Source organism: Octopus bimaculoides, chromosome 5 (genome assembly GCF_046866305.1).
Source record: "Octopus bimaculoides isolate indiv1 chromosome 5, ASM4686630v1, whole genome shotgun sequence".
NCBI lineage: Eukaryota > Metazoa > Mollusca > Cephalopoda > Octopoda > Octopodidae > Octopus > Octopus bimaculoides.
The window spans coordinates 106,652,278-106,678,219 of record NC_142932.1 but is presented as its reverse complement, the minus strand read 5'-3'; the positions used below and the strand labels follow the sequence as shown (position 1 = coordinate 106,678,219).

Sequence of the window (25,942 nt, the reverse complement as noted above, 5' to 3'; positions counted from 1 at the left end):
CATGATCATATTTTCAAATCTTGTTATAGCCATTGTATTGCAGACAAGCAAAAGTACATTATGCTACTTGTCTCAAATTGCCTGATTGACAACAAAACCCAATTCCACAGTTGAGTGATAAATAACAATATGCAGATATCTAAATTTACAAATAACTATCCACACTCACTTTATCATAATGAGAAAAAAAACAAAAAAAAGATAACAAAATAAAACGACTATTGTTTCTTTCTTTCACTCACAATATCTAAGTGAAAAAAACAAACCATGATCACTTATAAATACTTTTACAGTTGTTTCTTTTCTATTGTGAAGCTACTTTTGCATTTAACAAATGCCTAAAGTAAAAGATTATATGAGTTTAGCAGATAGTTTAACAACATTGACACCTTAAGTATGAATATAATGACTGTTGACCAAATAGGTTTCTCCTTTGCTTCTTTTCTCTACACTTGTTAGTTGTACTATTTTCACAACTTTCTATTTTCTTTCTCTTTTTATTTTTATATTCTAAATAGATCCACAACCTTGCTGTTGCTATCAACACTTGAATAATCTGACTACTAATTAACAATATACGTTATAATACTCAACCCGCAACAGTAAATAACTGCCAACTGATATAAAAACTGTCAGCTATTTTAAAAGTATTACATTAACAATTCAATACTAATGCAATACTTTAAAATAGTCAGGAAAATTCATGTACAGTGCCACTGCTGGAGTGATTGCTATCTTGAAGTGTCTGCACCAGTTAGTCTCTTCAGATTCCAATTCACTGACTTTCCAAATACCCTTGACCTTTGTTTTACATTTAAACCTACCTTTTAACTCTTTCATCAGAGTCTCTTTTGTTACACAAATCAGCCAATAATTTACCCAATAAAGGCATCCATCCCATATTAACTTATTGCATAACAACAATTTATAAGTCACACTCACAATCACATGGCTTTGGGTTCAGTCCCACTGCATTGCACCTTGGGCAAATGTCTTCTACTATAGCTCTGACTTGTCCAAAGCCTTGTGAATGGATTTAGTAGATGGAAACTGAAAGAAGCATGTTATATATATATGTATGCACACACACACACACATATTTAGCAGATGCAACAAAGTGACTCAAGAGTAGAGAGTTTCGCATGTTAATGCACTAAACTCTCCACCCTTGAGTTACTCTGTTGCTTCTGGTAAATACAAATAGATAGATGGATGGACGGATGGACAGATGGGTGGACGAACAGACAGACAGATAGATAGATAAGATGGCTGCTAATATACAACTCTGGTACATTAGCAACAAATAGTTGCTAACTATGGGATAATTAAGTCTGTAAATTAAAGGAATAAAATAGGTAGTTATGTACTGTATGTGCTTCAAAAGTTTTGGTGCACCAAATGCATAATACATAACTTTAAGGTGCTAGATAATTATTTAGTGTTCTTTCTCATCAGGTCTTCTTTCTAGTCACTTTGAAATCCTTTGCCATAATGAATTTGCCATGCATGGCTGAGTGGTAAGAAGTGTGCTTCCCAACCACATGATCTTGGGTTCAGTCCCATGGCGTGGCACCTTGGGCAAGGGTTTTCTACAATAGCCTCAAGTCAACCAAGCCTTGTGAGTGGACTTGGTAGATGGAAATTGAAAGAAGCCTGTTGTATGTGTGTGTTTGTGCGCACATGCACGTGTGTGTGTGTGTGTGTGTGTGTGTGTGTGTGTGTGTTTATGTCTGTGTTTGTCCACCACCACTGCTTGACAACTGGTGTTGGTGTGTTTATGTCCCTGTAACTTAGCGGTGCAGCAAAAGAGATCAATAGAATAAGTATCAGGCTTAAAAAAAAAAAAAATAAGTACTGTGGTCAATTCATTTGACCAAGAATTTTTCCAAGTGATGCCCCAGCAGGGTCACAGTCTAGTAATTGAAACAAATAAAAGATAAAAGCTTTCAATAGTTGAAAGGAGAGTGGAAAAAGGAATTGATCACGTAACCAACTACATGCCTTCTCTACAAATAACTCCAGCAAGCTTGAATGGAGTATAGTTTTAAGAAGGTCAGTTTATCTGTATAAATAGATTTATGGGGTGGCTTTAGATAGTTCTGAGGTGATTAATATCTTTATTATATGGTTATAAAGCTGAAAAAATAGTGTCATAATGGGTAAGTCAGAAACAAGATGGGATGTCAATTACTTTAAAGGAGATGAGGGGAGAGGGGAAAGATAAAATGATAAGAAAATAACAAAGCATACCAGATACAGTGCTGCTTGTAACTTGTGCTCACATGCGACATGCCCCCATATACAGGTATCAATACATAAGATAAAGCTAGACAGGGGCACAGACACAATATACTTAGACATAAAGAATATACACACATGCCAGATAACATATATACACGTAGTGTGTGTGTGTGAGTGAGTGAGTGTATGTGCATGTATATATTTACATATATATATATATATATATATGTGTGTATATATATATATATATATATATATATTTATTTATTAAAGTTAATATAACATATATATATTTATTAAAGTTATATAACATGCATTCAATGCACCTTCTGAAACTGGATCCTGTCAAACCATCCAACCCATGCCAAATGCCAGCATGGAAAACGGAAGTCAAATGTTGATGATGATATATACATAAATGCACGTATGTATGTATGTATGTATGTATGTATGTATGTATGTGTGTGTGTGTGTGCTAAAGTATATGCTTGAGTCTCCTTATGTTGACATTGTGTGATTGTTGTAAATGAATGCTATTCATTGCCAATATTCTGCAAAATCCTGTCTGGCCATGGGGAAATATTACCTTAGTTAGAAACAAGTAAGGTTTGGTGACAGGAAGGGTATCAAGCTGTAGGAAAACTCACCTCAATAACTTCCATTTGATTCATGCAACATGGGCAGGTGGATGCTAAAACAATGATTACAATGATGACACACATTTCTTTCTCTCTCTCTTTCTCTGTATGTATGTATATATATATATATATATATATATATATATATATATATATATATATATATATATATATATATATATATATATATATATATATATATATATATATATATATATATATATATATAAGCGCAGGAGTGGCTATGTGGTAAGTAGCTTGCTTACCAACCACATGGTTCCAGGTTCAGTCCCACTGCGTGGCACCTTGGGCAAGTGTCTTCTACTATAGCCTCGGGCCGACCAAAACCTTGTGAGTGGATTTGGTAAACGGAAACTGAAAGAAGCCCGTCGTATATATGTATATATATGTATGTGTGTTTGTTTGTTCCCCCACCATCGCTTGACAACCGATACTGGTGTGTTTACGTCCCCGTAACTTAGCGGTTCGGCAAAAAGAGACCATTAGAATAAGTACTAGACTTACAGAGAATAAGTCCTGGGGTCGATTTTCTCGACTAAAGGTGGTGCTCCAGCATGGCCACAGTCAAATGACTGAAACAAGTAAAGAGTATATAAATTTGGATCCATATATTTATACATATAAATATACTTTTGTCAAATAGGAATAAAATGTATCTAACATTAAAAAAAAATAATAAAATTTTAATTGCTAAATTTTCCATTGATATTAGTCAAACAACACCATACCATGTGATCTGAGACAATGCATTACATCTGCTCCTATTCAGTATCATAAATAGATCATATTGAAGTAGTTAAATGACGTTCTGTTTTGAGTGCCAGGAGGAGAAATTCTTAACACAAAGATAAACAACCTTCTTTTTAGCATTCATTTATGAGAACTGGGAAAAAGAACCATCAATAGGAAATTAAGTCTGCAAGACTAGGTGGATTAAGTAGCAGGTAAACAATCGATAAAAAAAATGTAATAAACAAATAACAAAGTAAGAGAAAATTATTATTATTCTAAGAGCTATGAACCCAACAACATCAATACATTTTCGGTAGATGTTAAATGACAAAAAAAAAAAAAGAAAGATTTTGAATGATTTGATTGCTATTATTAGTGATAATTCGACTGAAGAATGTGATTGTATGCCAAGAAGCAATAAGATAAAAATATAACTCCTTTTCTAAGAAAGAAAGTTTATAGATTATCACTTCTGTGAAGTGTTTTTAATGTATTATGTGTGAGGTTCAAACACACATGGAAAAAATTGTAAAATCTAATTAAATTTCTTACTAAAAGAATTGTCTTTTTAAAATTTCTTTCAGGCATGGCCATGCAGTAAGAAGTTTGCTACCCAACCACATGGTTCTGGGTTCGGTTCCACAGCACCACACCTTTGGCAAGTGTCTTCTACTATAGTCCTGGTCCAACAAAAACCTTGTGGGTGGATTTGGTAGACAGAAACTGAAAGAAGCCAGTAATGTGTGTGTGGGGGGGTGTACTTGTTCTCCACAACCACTTGACAACTGGTGTAGGTTTGTTTACATTCTCATAAATTAGCAGTTCAGGAAAAAAGAGAGAGTTAAAATCAAAACCATGCCTAAAAGAATAAGTGCTGGGGGTCAATTTATTTGACTAAGTCATTCAAGATGGCTGAAACAAGTAAAAGGTAAAAAAAGATAATTATAAAAATGGGTAAATGGTTGTTAAACTTTCACTTTCAAGGATTCTAAAAGTATATAAAGCTGAGAAACTAACCTATTGGAAAATTAGGAATAATTGAGCAAGTGAAGATGTATCTGACTAATACTGAGGTCTTTTGTCACATAATGAAATGATACAATGACAAAAGTAGAAAGGGAAACCTAAAATATAGTTACATAATGTGCAATGATTTTTTTTTTTTTTACATGGTCTGTTTTCATTGTTATTTCTACTGTTTTGCAGCAGCATAGCATGAAAATAACTGATAGACCATTTGGTTGTAACCCAATAATGTAGTTTATGGCCAGATATACTACACTATAGCATATATATACAATACAGCATGCTGTATTTAGATCAATATAACACTGAAAGCAAGTTGCAAAAAATTTCATTTAAATGTTTCATGTGTGTGTGTGTGTGTGTGTGTGTGTGTGTGAGTGAGAGAGAGAGAGAGAGAGAGAGAGAGAGAGAGAGAGAGAGAGTGTGTGTGTGTGTGTGTGTGTGTGTGTGTGTGTGTGTGTGTGTGTGTGTGTGAGTGAGAGAGAGAGAGAGAGAGAGTGTGTGTGTGTGTGTGTAGGCTTTCTTGATTACACAGAGGCAAGGATGGAGGCTATAAAGAATAGGCAATGTTTTCTCACAGTACAATAAAGAGAGTTGGGGGGGGGGGGAAACAAGCGATTGATGGCGTGATCATTTTGTTTGGATTAGATAGAAAGATGAAATGATAAATTCTTATGCAATCAGTTCATTAATTGTAAATTCAAAATTATGTTTTAAGTCACTGCATAGCCAGAACATTTAATTCTATACAACACATGTAATCTTGCAATCAGGAATATGGACTTTACAATGAAATTAATGTCTTCTCACAACTGAAATATGCAATTGAGCCTTGCTAACCTCATGGATCTCTTGCCATATGAAAGAAGTTGTAGTATGAGTGTTGTATAATTAAGGGTTTTATGTGTGTGATATGTGCATGTTAGTTATTCTTATGTTTTTGATAAACATATCCTTATACATCAGTGTCATTACAATAATACACACACACACATGTACATGTACAGATATATATATATATATACCGCTCCGGCAGACACTCTAGCCAAATCGACTACATCCTCGCCAGAAATTGGGAAAGAGGGCGGCTTATAAATGCCAAAACCTACCCTGGCGAAGAATGTACCCCACAACATAGATTAGTAGTTAGCGACTTTGGGATCAAGGCAAAATGGGTGCCCAGAATTAGACAGACTTGGAGGAGAAGGGTGTGGAAGCTTAAAGACCCTGCAAACGGACAGAGACTTAGAGACAAGTTACTTGAAGCATTTAACGAAATAGAAGGGGATATAGCATCATACAACGTGGAAGACAATTGGAGATTTCTGCGGGACAACCTGTTGAAAGCCACCGACCAGACTTGTGGGTGGTGTAAGGTCCCCTCCCGACCCAGAGTAACGTGGTGGTGGAACAAGGAGGTAGACAGGGCTATTAGACAAAAGAAACAGGCTTGGAAGGACTGGAAGAACGGTGGTAGCAGGGAATTGTACCAATGTGCCAGAAGGGAGGCTAGGTGACAGGTTTATTTAGCCAGAGGGGAAGCAGATAAGGAAAGATTTGCCAATGTTCTGCGCCGTGAGGACCAAAGACTCGAGGTATTTCGTGTTGCAAGACAGTGTAGGAGAGAGAATAGTGATGTTGTAGGAGAGAAATGTGTTCGCATGGATGATGGTACGCTTGCATTAAATGAGGATGCAAAGAAAGAGGTCTGGAGATGCCACTACGATAGATTGCTTAATAAAGAGAATGAATGGGAGAAAGAGAGCCTGCCGTATGTCGACCCAATAGAGGGACCAGCTATCCGAGTTGATAGTACCAGGGTAGATAAAGCAATTAAGAGTATGAAGACCGAGAAAGCCCCCGGCCCATCAGGAATCACTGCAGAGATGCTCAAAATATCGGGCAGTGTTGGCTATAGCCTAGTCACCCGTATTACGAACCAGGTGATACACGAAGGAGTCATACCCAATGACTGGTGTAGCAGCATCATAGTCAACTGCTACAAAGGTAAAGGTGACGCTTTAGATACAAATAATTACAGAGGCATCAAGCAGTTAGATCAGGTTATGAAAGTTACAGAGAGGGTCATAGCCCAACTAATTAGGGAGCGAATCAATTTAGATGAGATGCAGTTTGGGTTCGTGCCAGGTAAAAGCACTACTGATGCCTTATTTCTAGTGAGACAGTTGCAGGAGAAATACCTAGCTAAGGATAAACCTCTGTAGCTGGCTTTCGTTGACATGGAGAAAGCCTTTGACAGGGTCCCCCGATCCCTTATCTGGTGGTCAATGAGGAAACTTGGGATAGAAGAATGGTTAGTGAGAGCTGTGCGAGCCATGTACAGAGATGCTGCCAGTAAGGTGAGGGTTGGAAATGAGTACAGCAATGAATTCCGGGTAGAGGTAGGGGTCCACCAAGGTTCCGTCCTCAGCCCCCTCTTATTTACCATAGTCCTCCAGGCAATCACAGAGGAGTTCAAGACAGGTTGCCCCTGGGAGCTCCTCTATGCTGATGACCTTGCCCTAATTGCGGAGTCACTATCAGAACTAGAGGAGAAGTTTCAGGTGTGGAAGCAAGGTCTAGAATTGAAGGGCCTTAGAGTCAACCTAGCTAAAACCAAAATCCTAATAAGTAGGAAGGTAGATAAAACACAAACCCCTTCAGGTAGATGGCCCTGCTCAGTATGTAGAAAAGGAGTAGGTAGTAACTCTATAAGATGTACCCGGTGCAAGCTATGGACACATAAGAGGTGCAGCAACATCAAAGGCAGGTTAACTAGCAAGTTAGTTTTTGTTTGTGGCAGATGTTCAGGTGCAATAAAGACTGTAAACAAACAGGAAACAACTTCTATCTCATTCCAGGGTGAAAAACTAGAGGTAGTCGATAGCTTCCGCTATCTGGGCGACCAAGTTAGTAGTGGGGGTGGGTGCGCTGAAAGTGTAGCTGCTAGAATAAGAATAGCCTGGGCAAAGTTTAGAGAGCTCTTACCCCTACTGGCGACAAAGGGACTCTCACTCAGAGTAAAAGGCAGACTGTATGACGCATGCGTACGAACAACCATGCTACATGGCAGTGAAACATGGGCTGTAACTGCTGAGGACATACGTAAGCTCGCAAGGAATGAAGCCAGTATTCTCCGTTGGATGTGTAATGTCAATGTGAATACCCGTCAGAGTGTAAGTATCTTGAGAGAAAAGCTGAACATTAGAAGCATCAGTTGTGGCGTGCAAGAGAGACGATTGCGCTGGTATGGACATGTGGTGAGAATGGATGAGGATAGCTGCGTGAAAAAGTGCCACACCCTAACAGTTGAGGGAACCCGTGGAAGAGGTAGGCCCAGGAAGACCTGGGCTGAGGTGGTGAGGCAAGACCTTCGTACATTGGGCCTCACCGAGGCGATGACTACTGACCGAGACCTTTGGAAATGTGCTGTGCGTGAGAAGACCCGGCAAGCCAAGTAAGATCGTTGCCAGTGCCCCTGGACTGGTTCTTGTGCGGGTGGCACATGAGATGCACCATTTTGAGCGTGGCCGTTGCCAGTACCGCCTGACTGGCTCCTGTAGGATTTTCGAGCGAGATCATTGCCAGTGCCCCTGGACTGGCTTGTGCGGGTGGCACATAAAAGACACCATTTCGAGCGTGGCCGTTTTCGTGCGGGTGACACGTAAAAGCACCCACTACACTCTCTGAGTGGTTGGCGTTAGGAAGGGCATCCAGCTGTAGAAACTCTGCCAAATCAGACTGGAGCCTGGTGTTGCCATCCGGTTTCACCAGTCCTCAGTCAAATCGTCCAACCCATGCTAGCATGGAAAGCGGACGTTAAACGATGATGATGATGATGATATACATACACACACACATAAATATTATATCTTTTATCTTTTACTTGTTTCAGTCATTAAACTGTGCCCATGCTGGGACACCCTTGAGAAGGTTTTAGTCAAATGAATTGACCCCAGTACTTATTCTATCAGTCTCTCTTGCTAGACCACTAAGTTACAGGGATATAAACACATGAATACTGGCTGTCAAGTGATCATGGTAGACAAACAAAGATACAAATACGCACACACACACACAGATATGTGCGTGTGTATGTGTGTGTGTGTGTGTATATATATATATATACAACAAGCTTCTTTCAGTTTCCGTCAATCAAATCTAATCACAAGGTTTTGATCAGTTCAAGACTTTAGTAGAAGACACTTGCCCAAGGTGCCATGCCTTGAGACTGAACCCAGAACAATGTGGTTGGAAAGCAAGCTTCTTACCACACAGCCACACCTAGACATATCAAATTGATCTATTTTCCAATAGATGAAAAACCTTAATCAATTTTCAACCTTTATTGGGGATCTCATCAGGTACCTACATCACTTGACTAATCCTAGAGAAACAAGTAGCCAATCCATTGATATATGCATCAAATCTAAAAGCTCCACAGAACTGGGATTGCTAATCTACATATTACAAATATTTAATATTTTATGTAATATCACAGGGCATCATGGGTGAGTGTCTTCTATTACAGCTTCAGCTTGACTTCAGATGCTCATCATTTGTCCAATTACATTTTTTGTTCATGATAGCTCTGCTTTAAAAGCCAGTCTTGTTTATGCAGTGTCACTTTATGTCTGATAACTCAGCAGTTCAAGAAATATAGATTAATAAAGTAAATACTAGACTATAATAAGAACTGCGGCAGGTATGATTAACAAAAGCTTTGGAGACAATGACCCATTATGACCACAGTCCATTGACCAAAACCAATATATATATATATATATATATATATATATATATATATATATATATATATATATATATATATATGCATACATATACATATACACATATATATATATATATACATATACATACATATATATGCATATATATGCATATATATATATATATATATATATATATATATATATATATATATATACATATATATATACATATATATATATATATATATATATATATATATATATATATATATATACATACATATACATACATATACATATATATCATCATCATCGTTTAACGTCCGCTTTCCATGCTAGCATGGGTTGGACGATTTGACTGAGGACTGGTGCAACCGGATGGCTACACCAGGCTCCAATCTGATTTGGCAGAGTTTCTACAGCTGGATGCCCTTCCTAACGCCAACCACTCAGAGAGTGTAGTGGGTGCTTTTACGTGTCACCCGCACGAAAACGGCCACGCTCGAAATGGTGTCTTTTATGTGCCACCCGCACAAGAGCCAGTCCAGGGGCACTGGCAACGATTTCGCTCGAAAATCCTACAAGGCCAGTCAGGCGGTACTGGCAACGATCACGCTCAGGATGGTACATCTTATGTGCCACCCGCACAAGAGCCAGTCCAGGGGCCCTGGCAACGATCTCACTTGGCTTGCCGGGTCTTCTCACGCACAGCACATTTCCAAAGGTCTCGGTCAGTAGTCATCGCCTCGGTGAGGCCCAATGTTCGAAGGTCTTGCCTCACCACCTCAGCCCAGGTCTTCCTGGGCCTACCTCTTCCACGGGTTCCCTCAACTGTTAGGGAGTGGCACTTTTTCACACAGCTATCCTCATTCATTCTCACCACATGTCCAAACCAGCGCAATCGTCTCTCTTGCACACCACAACTGATGCTTCATATGTTCAGCTTTTCTCTCAAGATACTTACACTCTGACGGGTATGCACATTTACATTACACATCCAGCGGAGCATACTGGCTTCATTCCTTGCAAGCTTACACATGTCCTCAGCAGTCACAGCCCATGTTTCACTGCCATGTAGCATGGCTGTTCATACACATGCGTCATACAGTCTGCCTTTTACTCTGAGTGAGAGTCCCTTTGTCGCCAGCAGAGGTAAGAGCTCTCTAAACTTGGCCCAGGCTATTCTTATTCTAGCAGTTACACTTTCAGCGCACCCACCCCCACTACTAACTTGGTCACCCAGATAGCGGAAGCTATCGACTACCTCTAGTTTTTCTCCCTGGAATGAGATAGAAGTTGTTTCCTGTTTGTTTACAGTGTTTATTGCACCTGAACATCTGCCACATACAAAAACTAACTTTGTAGTTAATCTGCCTTTGATATTGCTGCACCTCTTATGTGTCCATAGCTTGCACCGGGTACATCTTATAGAGTTACTACCTACTCCTTTACTGCATACTGAGCAAAGCCATCTACCTGAAGGGGTTTGTGTTTTATCTACCTTCCTACTTATTAGGATTTTGGTTTTTGCTAGGTTGACTCTAAGGCCCTTCGATTCTATTCCTTGCTTCCACACCTTAAACTTCTCCTATATATATATGTATATATATATATATATATATATATATATACACATATATTTTTTTATATATGTATATATATATATATACATATATTTTTGTTGTTTTTTGTGTGCTTTTTTTGTGAATCCTCCCCCTATATATATACTGGCTGCCAACAAATTTTTCTGCTTTTAAAAAGAAAAAAAAAAAGGATTTTATCCTTTATATCTATATTGTTCAGTATCTATGTGTTGAATAAAATTTATCTTTCTACTTGTTCTACCATACATATACATGTGTGTGTATATATATTGATCATGTTGACACCTGATATGTGGTACACCATGCACCTGTTCAGACAACATCAATTTGATGGAGAGAATGAGTTAATGTGAGGCACAAACATTTGATCACTATAAACAAGTAATTTGTGCAGGTTGTTCAGCAAGAGCTGAATACTTATGCATCATCTTTGACAGGAGACACCATTATATATATATATATATATATACACACACACACACACACACTAGCAATGCACCCTGGCATTGCCTGGGTGTTATGACCTACAGCCACATTGAATTAGTTATTCCTTTGTTATGGGCAGAATTGGCACACGAGGAGTATGAAGCAAACAACTCTTCTTTATAAACATGTTTTTCAGTCATTTTCTGATGAACAACGCTGCAGTTTCTGTCTACCGAATTCAGTCACAAGTCTGGGGTTGGCTTTGGGCTATAGTAGAAAACACTTGCCCAAGGTACCATGCATAGGGACTGAACATGGAACCATGTGGTTGAGAAGCAAACTTCTCAACCACACAATCAGTCTTGCACCTAATGTGTGTTTGCATTTGTTGTTAAATCATGTACTGTGTCCCACCATGTCTCAAAGTTAGCAGTTCATCATGCATGATCTATAAAATAAATGCCAGATTGAAATATGTACTGAGGTGAGTATGATCAATTAATGTTTTGAAGATGATACCCCATTATGGTGACAGTGGAAAGATTAAACCCAGTAAAATGATGTTTAAAGACTTTATGGCTTCAAATTTAAGGTAATGAATTACAAACCACAAGATAATGAGCTCAAAACTTTGTATTGAAGTTCTACTCTATTATATAACACTATATGTACATCTCAGTCTACTTGACTTCTAACAATTAATTTGAAGTTGAATTGTTAACAGTAAGAAAGATGTCCAGATTTCTTTAAAAATTATTGTGCAAAATATTCTGAGAAAACATATTCTTTTTTTCACTACAACAAAACACACACACACACATGTGTGTCTGTGGTAACTTGAGCTACTACAAAAAGCCGCCAAATCTCTCTTAAAATACACCCCTTCATCAAAAAAAAGATACAAATTTACAATATTTCAGGAAGAAAAAAAAACTATGCAATGGGTCTGCTACATAAAAGCAACTCTGGGCTAAACAAAACACAGACAAACATACTTCACATTAAAAGATTATCTACTAAATTACTTTGACGTTTCATTCCCTGGTAACTAAGATTGTTCAGGCAGAGTTGCCTCCCTTAGCTAAAGACATCAAAATTGTGTAACTCAACCTCATTTTAGAGGTAATTTTTGTAGCAAAAAAGAGTTGTGGAAAAAACATACTTTATTTGGTAGCCAAAAGATTACTGAATGCTTTGATACCTCATATGTCAAAATCAGCAACTCAGTTTTTGAATCCATAAGGAACATATGCACACACACACACACAAGCTGTTATATATATTATGATATATATATATAATCTGTTCAGATTTATGATTTACAGACGATATATGTATGTATGTATGTATGTATCTATGTATGTATACATCTGCATACACAACTTGGTTCTTTCAGCTTCCATCTACCATATCTACTCACAAGGCTTTAGTCAACCTGAGGCAAAAGTAAAAGACACTTGCTCAAGGTATCACACACTATGACTGAACCTGAAACCATAGCCATGCAAGCATTTACACATGCACACCCACACAACACACACATACATCTTCTTTTCACTTTTTGCACAAAGATCTTCATGACTAAAAATCAATCTTTTACAGACAGAATTCTTTAATTTATAATTTGATAACAATATACCAAGTGAAATTCTGATTTTCAAAGAGTGTGTGCTTATTTTAACTATGTCACAAATTGATGAATTTGAAATTTGTGAGTCATTTACTTTTGCTCATTTCTAGAGTATCCTAATTTTCATTGTTATTCTAATTGTATTTAGTATCTGTGTATGTGATGTGTGGTGTGTGTGTGTGTGTGTGTGTGTGTGTGTGTGTGTGTGTGTGTGTGTGTGTCTGTGAGAGAGAGAGTAAGAGAAAGTAAGAGACGGTTTCAAAAGTCCTGATTCAAAATGTTAATTATTTAATTCAATTAAAATAAAAAGAATTGCCATTCTTTAATGTCATTAACCCATTTTTTGGCCTCTGAATCTTGAAGAACCTGTTTTGGAACCAATCAGCATGCATAGAGGTGGATGGAGAATGCAGTGAATGCACTAGCATCAGGAGAGGGGTTACACAAGGATGTGTTATGTCACCAGATCTTTTTAATTACTACAGCAAATTGATCATAAAAGAACTGGAGAAGGAAAAAAGTCTCAGGGTAGGAGGCAGAAATATCACAAACATAAGATATGCAGATGACACAGTTTTACTTGGAAAATTGGAAAAGGAACTTCAGAGACTTCTGGATGTAGTGGTCAAAGAAAGTAAGAGAAAAGGTTTGTTCAAAAATTGCAAGAAGTGTATGGTGGAGACAAAGCCCAAAGTGCATGCTGAAAGTGAACAACCAAATCATTAAGCAAGAATCATCTATTTTGGACCATTGATCACAAAAGATGCAAAATGTGTGAAGGAGATCAAAAGACAAATAGTACTGGCAAAATCTGCATTCTCAAAATTGTATAATATCTTGAGAAACTGTACTTTGAGTACCAAGATCAAGATTCGTTTATTGAACTGTTGTGTCTACTCTGTGTTAATGTATGGAAGTGAGGCATGGTCTGTAACAACAGAAATGAGATGTGGAATGTGGCTCCTAAGGAGAATATTGAGGATAGCATGGACAGACAAAGTATCTAATGAAGAAGTGATGACCCAGGCTGTGGTAAACAGGAAACTGCTTCCTGGGATATGAGTCAAGCAACTGATATTTCTTGGTTATGTGATGAGGTAAGAGGGCTGGAGAATTCTGTGATGACTGGAAAGATTGAAGAGAAAAGAGGCAGAAGAAGAATGATATAGATGTCAAGCTTGACAAATTGGTTGGAAGAAAGAAGTATTAAATATCAGGAAGTGGAAATGTTACAGAAAACAAAGAACAGAGAATCGTGGCAGGACACGATCACCTACGTCCTACATTCTGGACACCACACCTAAAGAAAGATATCACACCCAATTAAATGGCTCTAATTTAATCTTTAGTTCACATTATCTAATGACAGACATTCAAGAACAATATCTTATAACGTATACCATTTTGGTGTCACTATCATAATGATGCAAAGGGTTATACGATAACCCTTTGCATTCATTTTTTTATCATTAATTTTAATTCTTTCCAATATTAATTAAATTAACATGAAAAATATTTTTGACAGTGCTCTGTGGGTTTTTTTTATAGCTCTATTCTCCCTAAACAGTTTTTTTTATTTTTTAAATTTGAATAGATTTTGCCTCTTTTCAGACATATGATAATGAAGTGCCAAATAGAAAAAAAAAAAATGAATGAATTTATTGGACAAGCCAATAATTATTTATAGGGCGGTAAACTGGCAGAATCATTAGCACACTGGGCAAAATGCTTGGTATTTTGTCTGCTGTTACATTCTGAGTTCAAATTCTGCCAAGGTCAACTTTGCCTGTCATCCTTTCAGGGTCGATTAAATAAGTACCAGTTATGCACTGGGCAATGTAATCGACTTAATCCCTTTGTCTGTCCTTGTTTATCCCCTCTGTTTAGCCCCCAGTGGGCAATAAAGAAATAAGTATTATTTTCCTCCATTGGTTTCAGTGAGAACTTTGGAAAGTTTCAAGAATTATTAAAAGTACTACATTTTTTATCAAAAGATAGTAAAAATAGTAAAAATAAAATCAAATAATTCAAATAGTAATTAACCTATTTTGATGAATGTACCTTAGAAAATGTAGTGATGATTGTTGTCATTATTGTCATCTTTATTTATCATGAACAATTTTCATTAATATTAATAAACTTTACTAAAATATGAAGTTTATTGAAATTCCACTATATATAATATCTTCTGAATAATGTAATAATGTGTCATAAATTTATGTCTACTTCTAACCCTTGTGGCTTCAAGTTTTCTAATATTAGTTTAAGGCTAATTTTTGTATGGGAGTATTATAACTAACAAGATGAACTCTAGTTTATTAGTGATACTTTATCAACACCAAATGGACAAAAGTTAGCATCAGTTTTCATAGATTTTGATTTCAGAACCTATAGGGATGAAACTAAGCGAATTAAAAACTACACGAAAAAAACTAAGTGAAAAAAACCTATAGGGATAAAACTAAATTAATTAATTACAACTCTTTAATGTCACAGTTATTATCTTCAATATTCATGGACTTTTAAGTTCTTCAAAGTGTGTGTGTGTGTGTGTGTGTGTGTGTGTGTGTGTGTGTGTGTGTGTGTGTGTGTGTGTGTGTGTGTGTGTGTGTGTGCACACGTGTGCATGCATGTGTGCGAGTGTGTGTTGATAAACTTAATTTGCATTGTTGTGTATGAAAGTATAATAACTTCTGGCTCCACTCTCTTATCTCCTAAGCTTCAGGAGTCATGACAGGCAAGGAATTAATGTGTCAACATCTTTGAATTCTAATATAAATATTCTAGAAGAGAAATATTTGGAACACCAGTCAGATATTTACCACAACTTCATTGACTATAAAAAAATCTTCTGACTATGTGTGGCTTGAGGCACACTGTCTTATTATGTGAAAATATCACATCAGCCTGCCAATAGTAAATATTATGACATTATTTAATAGTGCATAAAAATTTGCTCGAAAATTCACCAATTAACTCATTCAAAATAACACTTGGTACCAGACAAGCTTGGGATTCTTTCCCTAAATCAATTTTTGGGGTTTCTAGAATATATTGATGGAAGCCCTTGATTCTTTGGTAGGAAATACTAAAATAAAGACAAAGTGGAGATATTAGTAATTTCTGTTTTATCAATGATATTGATTTAACAAGAAAGAATGTAGAACTTAGAAATCTAACAACATGTTTTGGAACAACCACAGGGCAATATAGAATAAAAAAAGAACGCTGAAAAACAAAAATAATGACAACTAGTTAAAACAAAATAATCAATTCAACTGAATCAGTAGGAAAGATGCTCAAACAAGCTGATGTATTTAAATATTTGGGACGAGCAATAACGGAAGATGTGAGATCAAAGAAAGAAAGAAAATGTCAGACTGTAGCAGCTACCATAATTTTAGCAGAATTAGACCCTGTTCAGAAAATAAGATTGCAGTAATAATAAAAATTCCTTTTTAAAAAAAAGCAATAGTAATTGCAACTGTAGTCTGTGGGTGAGAATAGAGGAGGTTAAATGCTGAAAGTGAGAAAAAGATTATAGTTTTTTTTAAATGAAATGTTATAGAAATACCCTTTGCATTCATATACAGAACATCACGCTAGTAAGATTGTTGTGACCCTCGTTACTCTTTTACTAATTGTTTACAGATGGAAAATGAAGAGGTTTGCAATGACACCATGATATCCTACTTCTTGTGGTGGGTTAAAAAAATATCAAGGAATGGAGGAAGATGGTGAAAAACATGAAACAGGCTGATGACCAGGAAAAATAAAGGAAGAGGTTATGTCACTTACTGAGAAATCATCTGAAAAATCAAAGTCCTTAACCAATGTAATTAAGAGTGATGACTGCAATGACATAAATGTATAATGAATGGATGTTGTGTGTCAGATGAGAAGATAGTAAAACAGAATAACAAAATGTTGAACTATAGAGAGTCAATTAAATTTGAAGATGTTAAGTCTTACTGATGAATAATACAGGATTGTGTTATTTGGAATTGAAATGCCTATCCAACTTATGTCAGCATGGAAAAATATTGTCGTGATGGTGATGATGACAACAACAATAACACGAACAATAGTGATAATGATGATGAAGTTTTACAAGTACAAAGTCATTCTAAAAACAAGTGTATTTTCAAGAACTTATGTTGGTATGTTTAATGTGGTGATTGGTGAAGAAATACAATTGCTTAGTCACCAACAAAGCACTTCCTATTAAGATAGGAAAGATAAATTAAAAATTTGGTTGACTGTTAAGGATTAGCCAGAAAACAATACTGAGTATTGTAAAAATAGACACTAAATGAACTTGATAAATTGTTAACGATATTATGAAGACAAAGGAGAAAAGATAATCATCCAGCTTAAGAAATGCATAGTATTTAGAACAACAATGGCTTGCTTGTGAATTTGATTGGAGAATGGAATAATTTCACTTTTTACTGTGTGAAGTTTTATTCAGTATTGTTTAATTTCCCTTTTAGTACTGGAAATACAAGAATAGATCTCAAGCTGACATCAGTTTATTAAGCATAAAATGACACCAATACAGTATCAGCTCCAAATGAAGATTCTCAAAGATGCAATTATTTGTTAAGGAATTAATTCTTTATCCATTGTAACTAGTTTGTAATCCTTTTGCGAACATATCTATTTGCTCCAATTAATTTTGATAGCGAAGAAGTTTGAGAGATTTGGTAAAACAACTGACTTATTTAATTTTTAAGCTGGTGTTTGGAATATAATTTAACAAAGGATTCCTACATAAATTCATTGTTGATCTTCATAAAAAATTTTGGTTAAAACCATGCAGGATGTGTATTATAGAACCAGAGGGAATTTGAAGCAGATTGATATTGAAGGGGTTAAATGAAAACTGATATAAAGTAGAGTTTTGTTATTCTGCAGAGATTTATCTTTGAACCAATATAAAAATTCAGTTATCTGATGATTTTAAGCTGTAATTACAATATATTAATGTTAATTAATATATTCTTATTATTAATGCATCACCATATGAGAAAAATACTTTATAAGTATAAGAAGGAAGTGAGCTCCTAATTCTGCAGATATTATAACAGAAATCTTATTTGGTATCATATAGTTCCAACTATATCACAAAATAAATAGCCTATAGGAAGCCTTATTTAACTTTTTAAAATTTTATGCCTTTATGTTTTGACAAATTATTTTGTACACAAACTAGATGTTATTTAATCTAGCTGAACATCCCAACAAGACTGATTAAAATGACAATGTTAAGACTACAGTTTCTTTTTGTAAATGAAATTTTTTAAATGTTAAGAATTTTAATACATCTCAATTTTGTATTAAATATATTTTAAATATAAAGAAAAACTAAACAATAAATTTCACAAATTAGTTTTAAATATTCTTTATTTCTATGAGTTCTTTCTTTTTTTATTTCTTAATGTTAATATCAAGTTTAGTGTTCTATTTATAAGTCAGCACCAGGCCCAAACATGATATCAGTAACATAGATTTTAAAATAGAATAAATTTACACTTAGTAATCTAAATGACGTTGTTAGTCACAAATGTTTTAAGATATGAAGCATGTCTAAATTCATCACATGTAGTTTGAAATCATGGAATTTTATTTGATAAAGTCACAAAATGATAAAATAAAGACATATATTTAAAAGGAAAATACCCTCAAGTAAAGGAACTAGAATGGTAACTAAGCAGCATTGCTCAAAAGAAGGTTGAGGCTATATATGATGTAAAAGGGATGATCTATAAGTATAAAAAAGAAGAAAAACTAATGCTAGAAATGTTGTGATAGTAATTTATACAGATTGGCATGGAGATTGATAGCATAGATGTTATTAAGATGATCGATAAAGAAATGTAGAGAGTAAAAAGAACTTGATGTTGCTTGAGGAAACCAAGATAGAAAGAAAGACATTTAAAAAAAATATTTTATATTCATTCTTCACACAAGCATGTATAGGATGGTTCTGAACATTGAAATATTTGCACAGACCTCCATTGTCAGGGATTTTTAATTGCTATGACTCCCATCACCATAGTTCTAGCACAAATCTAGAGAAAATTGCAGTAACCACAGAGTTTAAAATATAGCAGTAGATATACTTGATATGGTAAACTAAATATTCTTTATGTATGGTATAGAAACAAAATGGCCTTGTGAATATGGTAGTGAAACACTTGCTTTCAAGAGATTAAAAGTTTTAAAGCTTCTGCTGGTCTTTTGGTATGTTACTTGGCAAGTTATTTATGTCTACAATATCTCAGTTCACCTAGCTATATGGAATGGGTTTAGATTTTTGAAAAAGATAAGCCAGGCTGATGCATAAGTTTTATGGAATAAGGCCAGAATGGTAATATTCTGTTCCGCCAAGGTCAACTTTGCCTTTCATCCTTTCAGGGTCAATAAATTAAGTACCAGTTGCATACTGGGATCAATAAGTTAAGTTCTAGTTGCATACTGGGGTTGATCTAATTGACTGACCCCTCCCCAAACTTTCAGGCCTTGTGCCTAGAGTAGAAAAGAATATTCTATCAACATTATTGAATCAGTAATGTACCATTTATGTAGTTAACCAAGAGCATATCTAAGCTAGCAAGCTGGCAGAATCATTAACCTGTCAGACAAAATGCTTAGTGGCATTTCATCCATCTCTGCGTTCATCATCATCATCATCATCATCTTTTAACGTCCGCTTTCCATGCTAGCATGGGTTGGACGATTTGACTGAGGACTGGTGAACCAAATGGCTACACCAGGCTCAAATTCTGCCATGACTGGGTCTTCTTTTCATCCTTTCAGGGTCAATACAACAAGTACCAGTTGAATACAGGAGTCAATGTAATCAGTTTATCCTCTCCCTGAAAGTGCTGGCCTAGTGCCAACATTTGAAACAAATTAAGAGCAATATCTACTTCGAGTAGTCCAACATCTCTTGACTCTATTATCTATGGCTAGATTCACTCATATAAAGCATAAGTGAAATAGCTCAACAGAGAAGTGAAACCAAGTCGCTGATTCATCTTGCAAGGAACTTCCCACTGCTTTATAGCACACACTAATTAAGATTAAACACCTTTAAAAAGAAAAGAAAATCAGAATATATCTAGAAAATGTAATGAACCACAGTAATCATTCAAGTTATGAGAATTGGTGGCACATAAAATACACCATTTTGAGTGTGGCCATTGCCAGTACCGCCTGACTGGCCTTCGTGCCAGTGGCACGTAAAAGCACCCACTACACTCTCTGAGTGGTTGGCGTTAGGAAGGGCATCCAGCTGTAGAAACTCTGCCAAATCAGATTGGAGCGTGGTGTAGCCATCTGGTTTCACCAGTCCTCAGTCAAATCGTCCAACCCATGCTAGCATGGAAAGCGGACGTTAAACGACGATGATGATGATGTTACTTTAAACAAAATAAATCCTTGTTCTGCAATTGAGTAAGTCTTGTGTGCCATCAGTAGAGGTTAATAACAGTAAAGTAAGATCTAAGAATGCAGAGCCTCAAAGGAGAGCTAATAAAAGATTGGAACAGATGGCAACGTCTAGACCACTTCTATTATATGCCAGTATAAATACAGAGATATTAAAATGACAAAAATCATGGTAATGTTTTATGGGTTGGCAAGCTGGCAGAAATGTTAGCACACTGGGTGAAATGCTTAGCGGTATTTCATCTGTCTTTATATTCTGAGTTCAAATTCCGCCAAGGTCGACTTTGCCTTTCATCCTTTCGGAGTCTATAAATTAGGTACCAGTTGTGTACTGGGTTCGATCTAATCAACTGGCTCCTCCCCAAAAATTTTTGGCCTTGTGTCTAGAGTAGAAAAGAATTATGGTAATGTTTTATCTTTTACTTGTTTCAGTCATTAGACCGTAGCCACTGTGGGGCACCACCTTGAACTTATAGTTGAGTGAATGAATCAACCCCAGTACTTATTTTTTCTTTGCCTTTCATCCTGGTACTTATGCAATCAGCCTCTATTGCCAAACTGCTAAGTCAAAGGGACATAAACAGACCAACACCAATTATCAATCAGCAGTGAGAGACAAACACAAAGACACACACATATATATACATATATGACAGGCTTCTTTCAGTTTCCATCTACCAAATTCACTCACAAGGCTTTGGTTAGGCTAGAAGACACTTGTCCAAGGTGCCACACAGTGGAACTGAACTCAGAACCATATAGTTGGGAAGCAAACTTCTTACCACACAGCCATGCCTGTTGATGATTTAATTTATGTGGTGATTTAAGTATTAAAAAATTAAGTATGGAAAGTAATTTTATGAAAATAATTTAACCAAATAATTAATGTGTGAAAATTTAAATGTGAATGTTTTCACAACTCAAAGAAGTATTTCATAAGAAAATTTTCTCAAAATATTCTCCAAGAATATTTACCAGTCAATAAAGAGGTAATCTATAACTTGTCAAAGTATTCTGTTTAAAAGATTTCATAATTGAATAGTGTGTCTACAAGAGAAGCTTTAAATGAGAGGGATATTAATAAGGATATATACATTAAAACAAATTTTCTTGGGTTGGGAAACACCTATTGAATATCAGTCCATAACAAATAATTTGGTGTATGTGTGTGTGTGCACGCGGACATGCGTGCGAGTGTGTGTGTGCACGCGGACATGCGTGCGAGTGTGTGTGTGCACGCGGACATGCGTGCGAGTGTGTGTGTGCACGCGGACATCCGTGCGAGTGTGTGTGTGTAAGCAAATGAAATGAAAAGTGTTGAAAAATTAAGGATTTTACTCTCCACCAGTTGTATTCAGTATTTATATACTGTGGGTGCTCATGCATTTATATTTGTATATTTACACATATTGTTCTATGCTGAAATGGATTTGATAGTTCTGCAAATTTAAATATTCACATGAAATGTTGAATCATAGTTATTCTAATGACAGATTCTTTACCACAGACTGAACTGGGTCTATTTTAAGCTGAACTGACTAAGAGGCAATAAATACCCCTTGCTTTTAGAGTGCAGATCAATAGTAATAGCAGAGTAGTAGTGGCAATGGTCGTGGTAGCATTAGAGTAGTAGCAACGGAGGTGGTGGTAGTAGTATATAGAAGTAATGTTATTGACAGTAGTAATGATGGTGGTGGTGATGTAGTAGAGTAGTATATAGTAGTGGTGTCAGTAGTAGTATAGTAGAAGCAACAGTAGTAGTGGCAGTAATAGTACAGTAGTACTGGCAGCGTTGTAGTGGTAGTGGCCAAAGTGTTTGTAGTAGTACTGTAGTAGCACCAATAGTGGTTATAGAATAGTTATAGTGGTAGTAGTGTAATAGAAGTGGTGATGGTAGCTAGAGTATAGTGGTGTAACAGTAAAGTTGTGGTGGTGGTGGTAATAGTATGGCGGTGATGATAATAGTGTGGCGGTGATGGTAGTAGTAGTAGTGGTTGTGGTGGTGGTGGTGGTGGTAGTAGTAGTGGTTGTGGTGGTGGTAGTAGTAGTGGTGGTGGTGGTGGTAGTGGTTGTTGTGGTGGTGGTAGTAGTAGTAGTAGTGGTGGTGGTAGTAGTGGTAGTGGTGGTGGTGGTGGTGGTGGTAGTAGTAGTAGTAGCAGCAGCAGCAGTTATGGTGGTAAACTTTATGATTTGGATCTTGGCTCTAACAATTTAACCCTTCATCCCATCATATCATCCTACGTCTAACATCTTAACCATTCATCTACCACACTCGTGCATTACAGTTGATATTTCGATTCAAATGCTGAATAAAAAGTTTGAATGAAAATTCTACAATTCAGGAAGCTGAATGACAGAAGAGAGGAAGCCAATCGGCGTGAAATCGATTATGTGCCAGATAGAAATACTTTGCGGTATTTGGTAGAAGTCTTTTTACGTCAGGGTTCAAATACAGCCAGCTGTGGTCAATTTTGGTTTTCATCCTTTCGTAGTCAATAAATAAAGTACCAGTCAAGTACTAGAGTCGATGATATCAACTATGCCGCACCCACTACCTCAAATTTGTGGCCTTATGCCAAAATTTAGAACCATTCTACCGATGTCGACTTCGTTTTTCATACTTTTGAACATTGGGATCGATGTAAAAGACTGGCCCACTTCCCGCAAAATTTCAGGCCTTGTGCCTATATCAGACAGAATTATTATTATCATTATTTGAGGATGACAGAATCGGTAGAGCGTTGAATATGATAATGTCTTCAGTATTTTGTTAGGTCGTTTTATGTTTAGTTCAAAGCTTGCCAGAGTCTATAATAATTCATAAGCCGTTAAAAATAGGTACCAGTCGGGTTAAACAACTGTGATCTCTTAAAAATGTCAGGTCAGATGCTAATGTTTGAAATACTTTGTTTTAAAAAGCAAGGAAATGAGAGCCCCAATCAAATACAAGAACCTATTAGGCCTATATTTGTTAAACTCTTCTGCATAAACCCAAAGCTTTGTGCATTATGTAAGAAATCCTTCATTTTTAAAGGGTAGTTGGACGGCAGATTCTGGACAGGCGCCGGACAAAATGTTTTAATAGTATCTACTTAAATCCTTTATATTCTGAGTTCAAATCTAGTCGGTGTTAACTTTGTCTTTTTTTACTTTTTTACCCCTCACTAAATAAATACCAGTCAAATGCTGGAGTCAATTGGATTGACACTCCACCTACAAAACTTGTGGCTTTTTGCTAAAGTTAGAAATCAGTTACTGTTTTTAGAAGTATGTATTCTAAAACAAAAGTGAGATTCTTTAGTCATTAGATAAATTAAAGTACTGTATAGCCAATTGGCAAAACAAGTTTTCTATATCAAAGCATAATTTCTACAACATACGAATTCAACATTAAAACCAAATGTAATAAGATAAAGTAGGAAGAAACTGAATAACTGTGATCTGGATCTTTATTGGAGTCTTCCTTCAACTTCCATTTCAAATTTGATTCAACATTTCTATGAGAAAACGTTTTCATAACTCGTTGAGAGTATTACCAATAACTATATGGTCTTTGAATGTTAGTATAACAAAGTAATACAAATGTTTATTAGTGTCCGATTATGAATGAATAAAAAGACTCAGAATGCACACTGCAAGAAAGCTCCAGTAGAATATTCGATAGCTGTAAAATTCAATATTATACACAGTCTCACACAAAAAATTTATGTTGGTACCAATTTCAGTTCGGAGATGTGTACAAAAATTAACTCATACATACAAGTAACTCGTTTACAACCATTACATAACGAAGAGTAAGAGATTATATTTCACTAAAACAGTCAGCGAGGGTTAGTTTCTGGGAAAAGAAATGGGCGCAATATAAGCGCTTTGCAACAAGGACTCGATTTATAAGAATGAAAAGAAATAAATATATAAACATATATACGGACAAACTTACATGCCTCGAATATTTTAATATATTTACTGTTGTATTTGCCTATGTTATAAGACATTTTAGGGACAACGAAGTTTGTGTCCGTCTTGATTATTAGACCCAACGTATATTCGTTGATCTACACTTTTTTTAATACATACACGACTTGTCTTATCATTATTATCATCACTACCATTTCATCAACATCACCATTTTGATAATGCTAATGACAGATTGACAACAATGACAATTCATAAAACGCCCCTCTCAGATTTGTGTGAATGAATAACAAGAGAGCACAGTAAAATACTACATCGTTACATGTAGGGCTTTTTATTGTTTTCGTTTTCGTGAGCTGTAACTACGTTTGGTATTGAGGTAATGTGTGTAAATAACAGCATACCGTTATACGATGTGTACGCATCATAAGATAACTATCTCTCCCAATATAATGTTTTTCTTTAATTCTCACAAGGGTGCAAGACAGGAATGTATTGTAGTACAAATGCAATAAATTGAGAAATGGTCAAAGAACACATTAAAATGGGGTGGGTGGGGTGACATATGCACATAATATGTGCGCGCGTGATTGTGTATCTGTGGATGTGTGTAATTAATCACATTCATCCATAGATATTGACATTACAGCGCTGTGTGAATATATGTATAACTAAGTCACTGTCATTTTGTGTACACCTTTTACAGTGTACGTGCGTATATGTGTGAGCACTTGTGTATAGTTAAAATTATTGGTATCACCTAACATGTGTATAATAATGCTGGCGTCAATAGTATAGTTCGAAATCAATGATGCTAAAATTGATGGCAGTTGTATAGCAGGAATTCTATCCAATAGATAAAGTCTAAGATGGCACGCTGATAAACAGGCACAATTGAACTAACAGTTAAGAAAACAAGATTAACAATCGGAAAGGAATTCTTTTGTAGAGTAATCATTAACATTTTTAATCAGGATTGAATGCATGATTTGAAACCAAGAGATAAATAAGAAGTTATACAAAACGATTTCATTATTATTAGGAACATTTAAACATTTCAAGACTGAGATATATTATATGAAGTGGTTTGACGATTTTCAGTTAAAACACAAACAGAAATATTTCTATTTAACAGAGTAGACGGCAATTAGGTAACCTTATCCTTAATCTTATTAACCAAGTTTAATTTTTAGATATGCACCAAAGATGGTGCTTTTATCGAGAGATGATATGGTTCTTTTTTTTCTTTTTTTTACACCGTAACGTACACACAAACTGGGCTTGTGTTTATGTGAGTACATATATGGGAGATCAATGATGCATAACCTACAACTTCCTTCACTTGTTAATTAATAGAATAAGAGCTATTCATTTGCTTCAAGCTTTCAAGTGGGAACTGGTTGCCACATATGCCTGTGCATGTTACGATATATATTGAGAAACGAATTATTTATGCACGTACACATATACATATTGATCATTAGTTGATTTGTCAAATGAAAAGTAACTTTCTCTTTCGCC

General features: G+C 35.8%; 1 protein-coding gene across 10 annotated transcripts in view; it reads right to left on the bottom strand.

Moving 5' to 3' along the window:
• The window catches only part of LOC106883587 (N-alpha-acetyltransferase 60), a 140,553-nt gene that overhangs the window by 113,624 nt on the left and 987 nt on the right, over positions 1-25,942 (bottom strand). For 4 of the 10 annotated variants that reach the window (XM_089352897.1, XM_089352898.1, XM_089352895.1 and 1 more), the window contains exon 2: positions 3,405-3,472. The exons of the other annotated variants lie outside the window; for them this stretch is intronic. The gene's annotated coding sequence lies outside the window, so the exon portion shown is untranslated. The remainder of the gene's footprint in view (positions 1-3,404; positions 3,473-25,942) is intronic. 10 annotated transcript variants of the gene reach the window in all.